Here is a 7,652-nt window from a genome sequence, read left to right as displayed (position 1 = left end):
TGTCCCTTTACTTTTAAACAAGAATAACAGAAAAATCTGGTCTTCCTTCCATTGGCTTGTAGGGAATAGATGCTGTAATATTAGAAGCATGGCTTTCAAAAATGTTTTAGTAAAACTTCTCAATCACTTTCTACACACTGAGTCTCTTGGTTTTTAGTACCGTGAGTGTAGCTGCCAGTGTTATTGATGCTTTAGAACATTTGTGGCAGCCTGATTAGAAGCAGTGACTGGTTCTTTTCAGCAGAGTTACAGACACCACATTTTATTAATTTTAGGAACAGTTCTTGCATCATTCGATTTATCTCCCTTAGTGTTAGCAAAACTTTGTGTATGGAGTGAGACCTTATTCTTTGTAAGAATCTCCGAATTTGTCCCTTTGCAACTGGATACCAAGAGTGGGAACAGATTTATAAAATCCAGTAATTATAGAGTCATATAATCCAATGCAGACGTTGGCTCAAAACAGGACTAATTTGATCATGTTGCTGAGGGCTGTGTCCTGCTGAGTCTTGAACCCCTCCAAGGATGGAGGTTCCACAACCTCTCCGGCCAACCTGTTCCACTATTTAACAACCTGCAGAGTAAAATTTTTTTTCCTAATATCTAATCAGTATTTCCCATGTTCCGACTTGTTCTGTTGCCTTTTGTCCTATAATCACACACTTCCAAGAAGAGTCTGGCTCCATTTTCTCTGTATTCTCTGATCAAAAAGTTGTAGACAACAAGAAGGTTTTTCAAGCCCTCTCTTCTCCAAGCTGAACAGGCCTGATCTCTCAGACTCTCCTAGTAGGTCATATTCTCCAGCCGCCTTGGTGGCACCTGCTGGACTTGATCCAGGATGTCAATATCTTTCTGAGTAACCTTCCGCCTACTGGGGAGCCCAAACTGGACACAGTACTCCAAATGCAAGTGTCAAATAGAGGGCAAGGATCACTTACCTGGACCTGTAGACTTATGTTCAACTTATTGTCCACTAGGACTCCCAGATCCTTTTCTGCAGAGCTGCTTTCTAAACAGCCACCAGCCTGCAGTGCTGCAGGGAAGTGTTCCCTCCCAGATGCAAAACTTCACGCTTGCTCTTGTTAACTTTATGTGGTTCCTGTCAGCTCACTTCTGCAGCTTGTCCAGGTTTCTCTGAATAGAAGCCCTGCCCTTCAGCATGTTGACTGCTTCCCCCAGTCTGGTGTCATTCACAAACTTGCAAGAGTGCACCCTGTCCCATCATCCAGGTGGCACTAAACAGTATTGGTCATGGTACTGATTCCTGTGGGACCTCCACTAGCATAGAACATCTGCTGCCCTCCCCTTGTCCACAGGGTCAGTCAGCTCATCACAGAAAGTAGTGATCTTGGTCAGGAATGCTTTGGAAAACACATGCTGGCTGCTCCCACTGACCTTCTTACCCTTTCTGTGCTTTAGAAATGTATTCTAATACATTTTGCTCTATAACCTTCCCAAGGACTGAGGTGAGACTGACTTCTCTGGATCGTCCTCCTTGACCTTCTTGAAGACAGATGTGGTGTCTGCCTTTTTCTATTCATGAGGAACCTCTCTCAAGTGCTGTGACTTTTTGAAGGTGATAGACAGCCACTTCACAATGAAATCAGCCAAGCAAAACCTTCAGCACCTCCAGGTGCATCCTGTCCGGTCCCATGGATTTGTGTATGTTCAGGTGGGTTATGCGATCCTGAACTCTGTCTTCCTCTGCTGTGGGTGCTGCCTCAGTCCCTGCTAGAAGCAGTCTCTGCTAGAAGCTCAGCAACCTGGGAGGCCAGAGGACAAGTCTTGCTAGTAAAAACGGCCTTTTCTATGTCTCTTGTCACTAATCCCCTGGCCCGCTGAGCAAAAAGTCCACATGCTCCTTAGCCTTTCTTTTGCTATCAATGTACTTACAGAAACCTTCCCTGTTGCCCTTCACCTCCCAAACTAATTTCAGCTCCAAATGAACTTTGGCTTTCCTGACTTCATTCCTACATATGCAAGCAATATCTTTGTTTTCCTTCCAAGTAGCTGGTCTCCGTTTCCATCTTCTGTATGCTTCCTTTTTGTGTTTGAGTTCACTCAGGAGCTGCACGTTCATCCATACTGGCCTTCTGCCACAGTTGCTCAACTGTCTGAACATTGTAATGGACTTTTCTTGTGCTCTGAGGCAGCTGCCCTTGAAGATTAGCCAGCTCTTCTGGGGCCTCTGCTCTCCAGGGCAATTTCCCACAGATCCTGCCAAGCAGGTCCCTGAAATCTGCTCATCTGAAGTCCACTCTGTTCTTTGTCTTGCTCGCTCCTCCCAAGATCTGAAACTCCACAGTCTCATGCTCACTGCAGCCAAGGCTGCCCTTGGCCTTTACACTATCCAGCACTGCCTCCTTGTTTGGGATTAGCTGCAGCTCTTCGAGGGTATCAATCTCCAAATAATTCTGTACCTCTCATATTTGTAAAACGGAGCTGGAAGATTTCTTTTGTCTTATGTCAGTGTCACCAGAGACATTCAACTAGGAGATGTTTAAAGTGTATGTAAAGGAAAACTAGTTTACAAGCATCACACTACAGAAAGTTCAGTTCCAACTTCGGACAGAAGTATGGCTTGTGTTTGATTTTTAGTTGAATCAGTTTGTTTATCTAGCTGGCTGCTACAGTTTTTTACTCAAAAAAGCATCCTGAAACCAAACAGCAGTAAATCACTGCAGGGCTTCTAATTCATTGTATTCTGTGGTAGGTGAAGACTGACGAGAAAAAGAATGGAAGAACTCAAAAGAAACGGAGATTTTTAAATAGTTTTGTGTCCCTCACTGATAACACTTCAAGCACTTTCTTTTGCCTATCTGGGGGAGAATTCATGAGCTGTAGAAAAAGATAACTAAAGCCCTGGTGCCCATCTCTTCTCTCTTCCAGTGGGACACGTGCTCCAGGGCTGACCAAGTGCCACAGCTAGATGGGCCTCTTCAAACCAAAGCCATGGCTTTGAGCAGCACTGCCCCTTAAGCTCCAGTCCTCTGGCTGTTGTTCACAAACAACAAAGCAATTGCTCCAGTCCTCTGGCTGTTGTTCACAAACAAAAGCAATTGTTTCTCCTAGGACTAAAGAGGATGCTGTATACCCCAGAAGTTCCCCAGTATCATCCCATACTTACCTACTGGTCAGCATGCCATTTTTGATCGGGTATTGTTTCCCGGTTGACAGAACAATGGAAATGATGCATGTTCCTCAGTGTGCCAGAGACTAGAGTGCATGGAGAAAGGGGAGAACTGGGGAGACAGAGTACTGGGGAGGTGGGGAAAGGGACCGCTACAGCACTGAGCCAGAGGCTCAGCTGGAATCATGCAAAGCCTAAGTGATCTGCAGAGATGCAGCAACGAGTCTCCACTGACTGCCATACTCATTGGGTTTCCTGTATATCGGGTAAAAAAGATCGCAGTCTATATCCCCTTTAGCATATAGATTGAAGCAAATACTTCATGGCTCAACAGAGAAAATTCAAATAAAACATTCCTTTCAGAGGCTCTTTGTAACACCTTGAAATGTGAAAAGTTTGGGTGTAGAAACTATTTCTAGCATATTTGAATGTGCTATCTGAACGGGTCTGCAAGCAGATTATTTGGCTTACACTGCTATGTTTGTAGAAAGAAATGATGAAACTGTTCTGGAAGCCTTAGTCTGCCTTTGTTAACTTTTGCTGAAAGTTTTATCTCATCTGGGTGGTACTCTATTAGAAGAACCTCACTATGATGAGGATAAGCTGAGATAGTTCTCAGACAATTCAGTTATTTGTGAATCTTGGAGATCTACACGGATGGAAATGGTGGAGCTTTTCCCTCGCTTTGAAGAAACTGCAGAACTTATGCAAAAATTCTAAAGAAGAGGCTTATGTAACTAAGGGTGGGATTTTTATTCATCCTCAGTTGCCAGAGATATAAATAATGAAATTATTATGCATGTGACTCCCTGCAGTGAATGTTAAATCTGTGTAAAGCATGAGTATTTGTTGACTGACTGACAAGTGTCTCTACCCTTTTCTATTCATGGATTGCACAATGAAGTGACTCAGATTGTCCAGCAAAGTGCTCCATGCCTGAGGGAATTTGACTGGTTTACACAGAAGCTAATTGATTAAATCACCTCTTTGACAAGCCAAGTAGTACTGGTTAGCTAAAGTGCTGGTTAACTGGATAAGCAAGCATAAGAAATAGAAAATACTGACTGCAAGGGCTTGATGCTATGTATTTGCACTACATAAATAGTGTAGTATATATATACTATAATGTAAATACTATCTAATTTGTGGTTTTCTGTATCCTGAGCAATTTCAGAACAGATAGGCCTAGACAGTTGGTTTCCATATGTTCTTCCTAGCAATGGCACATTCATGTCTTTCTTTCACACTGCAGACCTGGCTATGAGTATCAGTCCTATGGAACTACTGGAGCAGAGTCTCCACTGGGGTTCCCTCTCGGGTCCACCTGAAAAGTTAGTGCTGAAATGGTGTGCCCCAACGGCAGCATGTCACCCCGAGCTCAGCATCCTGGCCCTGAGCACCCCCACCCAACAGCTCACATTTCCCCCTGCTTAGTCCCTAAATGAAATTAGAGTGATAGATTCAATCTGGGACACCCAAAATAGTTCGGGACATGATTGCAGGAGAGGCCACTCCCTGCACGATACTGCTGAAGGTGGCAGCAATTGGCTCTCTTTAAGCTCACTGCTCTTTGCTTTAAAAGACAGGGTCACGGCTGCAGAGGGGTTTCCCTGCAGCACCCTCAGCCCTGTGGTCTGGCACAGCAAGCGTCTTCTCTTCGTTCTTCGGAGGAGAGGTATGGTAACAAATACGTTGTGGTTACTCTTCGTTGTGGAGTGGTTTCACTGGGAAGAGATAGATGCAGCTAAATCTGGCTAAATTTTGAGATTTTAACATAAGAAAACAATGCCTATGTCAAAGAAATATTTCCTTCCAGTACTTTGTTTTTGTTCTACACATGAAGTGTGTTTCTTTCACCTCTCAATTTCTGTCAGTTGACATTAAAAAGAGAATATTAGTCTTACTAAAGGGCAAAGGTGTTCTGTGGGATTACCTGAAACTGTTACACAAAATTTAAGTCAATGTTATCTCATAATTTTGCAGTTTGCTTAAATTGTGATCATGACTGAAAATATTTTAGAGGTTTGAGGTATATTACTACCTCTGATAATGAAACAACTGGCGAAAGATGCAGCAACATCAAAACAAATTGTCAGGTATTAGGGGAGAGGCAGCTCCCTGTTTCTAGATGGCTCCATCCCAGCTCTGCAACAGCCCTGTGGTAACTAAAGAAATCTTTTACATAAAGATATGCTAGAAAAGACATTCTTATGTATTTTCAACTGTCCATAACACAGCGTAGTAGTAAGAAATAAGGAAAACCATCATAATGTGATCTGTTTGCCATTCTTGCTGTGAACCTCAGATGACAGGTAGCTCCACAGAGGACTGTTCCCATCTCTGGGGGAAAAAAAAAATCATTATCTGATTTTTTCCAGTTTGATTTTAAAATTCTCCGTCAAGGTGGCTTCTCTCACTCTCCCTGGGAGACCTTGCTGGCAGCAACAGCTTCTGACTTTCACCCTACATGCAGCCCGTGGTGCACACAGCATAGCTCCATCTCAGTTTAAATCCAGTCACAGAAGCCCTTGGGATGGGCATTTGCTTCACTCATGCACTACCTCTGTGGTGAACCCTGTAGAGCCACCAAGAACTAGTGTGACGTGCATGAGAAGGTAGGGAGAGCCAAGTCAGCATCCACAGCACTGGCCACCGAGCACAGGGCAGGTGGTGGGATGTGATCATGGGTTAGCTAGGTAGCCGCAATCAGTGGTGCCTCCCGTATGTTCTCCTGATTGTGGGTTTCTCCTTGCTTTTTGGGGGTTAGGGGGTTTTTTTGGGGGGGTGCGTGTGCATGCTGTTGGTTTTTTTCATGACATCAAAGGGAGTGTCAGGTCTTACAGTATTGTAGAAAAGCTGCCATCAGCAGAATTTACTGTCAGAAAGTAAATTGTCTCTGGTTATTGACAAGTTACTTGCTGGCAGCTTCTAGAAGATGGGTGTCTTTCAAAAGGCATCTGTGTCTTTAGGAGCAAGTTCTCTTTGTGAAGAATGACCAGGAGGTGTGGGGGCTCCTGTGTTGAAGGATCATCCCATAACCATACAGTGATTGGTCACCACTGGCACATTATATTTATCCATATATATGTGTGTGTGTTTGTGTATGTGTGTATATATATATATATAAGCAGTATAGGTTCAGCTCACCTACCTTGGCCCACTTCAGAGATAGAAATTGAATCCTAGGAGGAAGATGAGCGCTCCCCATGCGGCAATTTGTTTTAAGATAGATGGGACGTATCCCTCTCTACTATAAAGATGACTCTCTTAGATGAGAGACCTAACTTTTGAATGGCTCTAATTAAATAAAACCAATCCCACCCAAGTATATTGGGGAAGCACAACCTTCTGTGCATGATAATTTTTTTTTTTGTCCTGGACATTAAGTCACTGTGAGTATCCCCTTAGAATTTTCTGAGAGGAGATGATAAAAGAGCACAGTCCATTGCTGATGTGTCCAAACAAGTTAAGGGAAAAAAGAAACTAGCAATAATATGTAAATTATTAGTGAAGACACTTATGTTGCCCTTATTAATTTGTTCTTATAAAATACTTCGAATACTGAAGTCCCCATCTGTGAATGGAGAACCAGGCTATAGCATACTTTAGACAAGGCTGGAAATCTCAGGTGCATTTAAGTGAAGAAATACAGACACAAAAAAGTAGTGGTGAAAACATGATAAAATACCTGGACTGTGACTTTTAAAGAGGGCCAGAACAGGCAGTTTGAGAAGCTAGGTCATGGCACTCAACCCTATTAAAAAATCAGCGGTGATGTGACCAAAGTAACAGATAAAGTAGACTGATGGATTTGTTTCAAGCATTTTCCTTCTCCCCCACAAGACACTAAAAAGAATACTTTGTACACCTGGAATAAGAAATACAACCCTGTCATGCGCAAAAAATTGTTTAATTGGAATGAAAAATATCCAAAATAAACATCCATTGGACCATGAAGTTTGCAAGGAGAGTTTCTGGATAAAACCTCATGCATTTATTAATATCCAGACTAGGGGATACAAAAACATTGTCTGGTGGCACAAAATAATTTTCATTTGTTGACTGTCAGGAGGGAACACAAGGGGCTTCTCAAAGTTGTGGCTAAGCTCTTAATAAGTGGTTTCTAAGGTGGGAGTATCAGTGTCTATGACTAAATGATCTGATCAGGTTTTCCAGAGCGCTAAGACCCAGTGACATCTGTTGAATCCACCAGGAGGCACTGAGCGCTCCACATATTTGGGGAAAAAATAAGCTCCTTATTTCACTAGCTAGAGGGAAAAAGAATTTACAGCCTAAAAATTCAATGTCACTTCCCTTTCACCAAGGTTTGTCCAGGTGTGTGTATCCCACGCACTGTCTCCACTCCCTACAGCAGTGAACAGGCTGACTTTTCTCCTCTGTCCCGAGGAGCTCTCTTTCTGTAACAGTCTGTACAGAACAGGTCCTCTCTTCCACAGTTGCTGGGCTTTTCACTTGCTCCATTCTGAAGGGAAAGCTGGTGTCAGAGCAGCTCACTGCGGGG

Source organism: Opisthocomus hoazin, chromosome 8, assembly GCF_030867145.1.
Source record: "Opisthocomus hoazin isolate bOpiHoa1 chromosome 8, bOpiHoa1.hap1, whole genome shotgun sequence".
Classification (NCBI taxonomy): domain Eukaryota; kingdom Metazoa; phylum Chordata; class Aves; order Opisthocomiformes; family Opisthocomidae; genus Opisthocomus; species Opisthocomus hoazin.
Note: the sequence above shows the minus strand (reverse complement) of the source record.